Source organism: Branchiostoma floridae, chromosome 18, assembly GCF_000003815.2.
Source record: "Branchiostoma floridae strain S238N-H82 chromosome 18, Bfl_VNyyK, whole genome shotgun sequence".
Classification (NCBI taxonomy): Eukaryota; Metazoa; Chordata; class Leptocardii; order Amphioxiformes; family Branchiostomatidae; genus Branchiostoma; species Branchiostoma floridae.
The window spans coordinates 10,561,813-10,565,540 of NC_049996.1; the positions used below are offsets into that span (position 1 = coordinate 10,561,813).

Sequence of the window (3,728 nt, forward strand, 5' to 3'; positions counted from 1 at the left end):
ATCGAACTTGACCTTCGACGCCCCAAACACCCAGGTTGACCATGGACAATAGGCCTCGGAATTTTTGTTGTTGGCTGCAACAAAGAGGAGATACTTTACTGATAATTGAATGAAGACCTTTATTGTACAATTTTGCCCAACCGAGCTAAGTACAGGTCACAATAAGTCAGGATGTATACATATAAAAGTGTCACACTAGTACACAGTGGTGCCACACAAGCAAACTGGCACTCAAGCCGAGCCACCAGACAATGTCCACCCGCTGCGCTCATAAAACGCCCCCATCAGCGCTTGACTAGCTCTCCTTCCTAGAAAAATCACGCTCCGCTCGCTGGTCGCCTAGGGCGACCTTCTGGTTTGATCGCCTTCGGCGACCTTCGGGTGCCTTCGCTCGAGATCGGAACTCGCCGACGTTCGACACCCGCTCGGACGGTCGATCCCGAGTACGTACATGAACTAGTTGACCTCAATTAACATATTAGTGACGCCTGTCCATATACATGTACTTGATCCATTAGCTTTCTTAGAGGCGTTTAGCATGTCCATGTTAGAAAAAAAAATTATTCCAAACTCCAGTGTATGTCCGCTTCTGCTTATATAGAAAGCACGTTCTTGTTGATTTCGTTACTGGCTTGTGTGCCGTTCGCTTGTAATTGCAAATACAAGCGAACGGCACACAAATCAATAAGGCTTTATACATCAACTTTAGCACACTTACCTTTACATAGCCTGCCAAATCAAATTACTTCATATCTTATATAAGTGGAAATCACATTAGTTTCACAAATAAAAAATGTGATATCCTGTCACATTTTTTTCACATCTTGCAAGTTTGTGAACATCACATAAAATTCACATTTCTCAGCATGCCAGTTGTCTTCACATGTTTTCACATTTCGTAGCTGGCCGCATTTCACATAAGTTTAACATGAAGTCACATTTCATAGAATGTGATTCAATTTAACATTATTTCACATTTTCATCAAGAGCCCTTTTCACATAAAAATCACATAAGTATAGTCGGTCGAGACGTGTATCGACAGTCACATTATTTCACATAATGGCTGCACAACCAATGTCACATTAGGTAACATATTTTTACATTTCAGAATGTGATTCTTCAAGATCGTTTTGGGGAAATGTGAAAAAATGTGATGTAAACTTATAACATTTTTTTCACATAAAGCTCAATTTCTGTGCCACCCCTCAGAAATGTGACGTGAATTGTATTTTATGTGATTATATGTCAACTTATGTGATAAAATGTGATGCTATTGAACCTCAAAATGTTTCACATAATATCACATCATATCACATTTTCATAGAATTTTCCAGAAAATTCACATAATTTTCACATTTATGCACCTTGTAGTGATTTGCCAGTGAATTTCGTGCAATTATCCGGCTGGTGCAATAATGCGAAGTTGTCTAGCAGGACCACACCGGTTTGGGATTTGGGGATTCCGTGCAGTTAACAGAAGTGTGCGTTAATCCGTTGTGCAATTAACTGGCTTCTACTATATTAAGCACACAAAAATGTATTCCGTTACGTATTACGCAATGTAACCAAGGATACACACACGCCAAGGAGGCATGCATGCCTGTCCATGGTGCTGAACACATTTTCAAAATGCTACTGAATATTGAAGCTTTAAAGCTAGAAACAGATGAGAGGCACCAAAGAAGCCTAGAAACTCTATTAAAACCCTGCCTAAAAGAACTTCCCATTTCTTTGTTATCGTGACCTTGTTAAAATGACCTTGATCCCACAAGACTCATACAGATGCAGTGTTTCATTGTTGAACCTAGATTCCAATCTAATGACATTAACTGTTACATACTGTATTCTATAATTTTTGCCATTTTGTCTGTCCATCTGTGATTAAAATATGAGTGTCTGCACTAAATCAGTAAGAGTCTCATTGAAACTCTGTCTGGATGTCTGCTAGCCTTAGTCATTTCATCATCTGATGGAATGGGGTAGCTAGCTATGGGACAAAATACTTGTATATGGCTACTCCATAATTTTGACAGATAGAATAATAAAGATAAGGTCATCTCGAGAGCTATGAATTGGCCTGTAAAGGTGGATGAAGTGACTGATCATGTTCTGATTTTTCTATCTTGTAATTTTTCAAATTAAACCTGGTATAGTTTGGACTATGATTTCCGACAATGCTTGAAATGTCAAATCTCACTCTCCTGTTTCCATTCTCCAGATGGAGCACCTTCAATGGAAGAGAAGCAGAACTTGGTCCATGAGAGAGTAAACGGGGAGAAACCAGACCTGGTCCCAGCCAACAGGACATGGATTGTAACCAGCTTTGCAAATTTTAAAAACAGTTGTAAATTTTTTTTTTTTTAGAGATTTTATTGGCAAGATAAAAATTCAAAATGTATATCATTTCAGCCGGCATCATTTTTTGTACATACAGAAATGATATGTAATAAGATTGTGAGGCATGTGTAACGTTTCAAGTATCTATTAAAGCTGTCAAGAAGATTCAAAGTGTATGTGACTTATTGTTGCATCTTTGCTTTTACTGCATACATCTGTAGATGGTAAGATTATGAGAATGTATATGGCAGCAATCATTTTCCACTTTATCCCAATTCTTCTTTCTTGAATGAAAGAAGACTTTTGGGGCTAAGATTACCCATGTAAACTTCCCAAAGAATGTGACACTGTCAGTATCATCTTTTGAAAAGAGTCTGCAATATGATCAAAAGCAGAATAGTTTCTTACCCATCCCTCCTCAAGAAAAAATGTGACTATGACACTACCAGTAGTACCCTTTTTGGTATGTCTGTGTGTCAGTGTTTCCGGATATTTTTTTAAATGTAAACACTTTATCAATATGAAAAGAATCCTAAAAAATCAGGTCATTCATTGTTTCTGTACCATATTTTGACAACTCTGCCCATCTTGTTTGAATCAACACCAGCAGAAATTTAATGGAAAGAAGATCTTTATTCCCTTTACAGTACATATACTGGGTAATGTGCAGGTCAAGACAAAATGGTATTTAACAGATACATGATGATGATGATGATGATGACTTTATTGAAAATTCGCAGTGGGACCACTGAATTGCATTCAATTTACATTTGAAACACACAATAACAAGAGTCAAATATTACACATTACTAGGACTAAGTACTATATACATATATACATTGGTTAAAATTTCATTTGGACGATTGTCTGATAACAGAGAGTATTATTATAGTGAAGTGTCTGGCAAGTTAGCACAAGAACAAATTTGACTGCCCCTGTGATGGTGAAGATGTATAAACAGATATGTCTTATAATCAAAAGTTATATCAAGTTATTAGATATATCAATTCCTCAAAATTTCTTAGGTGTATGAATTCATGGGAAACATATATAGCATCAGTAGTACTAGTCTACAAAATATAACAATCTATTGTATAAGCCACATTCTATAAAATTGAGTTCATCTTCTATCTTATCTTGATTACAGTATCTTCCATTTTCAATTAATGATTTGTGGCAGCCAATCCCCTGTCTTGTTAATTTCTTTGGGCAGTCCTCTACTGTATATTGTCAATATCTATATCCTGTTCTTGACTTCAACAGTCTATATGACCTTAGTTTGTTTTTAGCGGATCCAGGTAATGTTATAATCATCAGTTTCTTTTAATAGATTTTATCAATAATCAATCAATGTCATTACATTTCCATAAAATGTTTCCGTTTTTCATCA

At 36.5% G+C, this 3,728-nt stretch overlaps 1 long non-coding RNA gene across 1 annotated transcript in view; it reads left to right on the forward strand.

Annotated features, from left to right (window-relative positions):
* LOC118406214 overlaps positions 1-2,510 on the forward strand; it is a 13,085-nt gene extending 10,575 nt beyond the window's left edge. Inside the window, exon 2 of the long non-coding RNA XR_004830002.1 lies at positions 2,220-2,510. This is a non-coding gene — a long non-coding RNA (uncharacterized LOC118406214). The remainder of the gene's footprint in view (positions 1-2,219) is intronic.
* Positions 2,511-3,728: the final 1,218 nt, after the last annotated feature.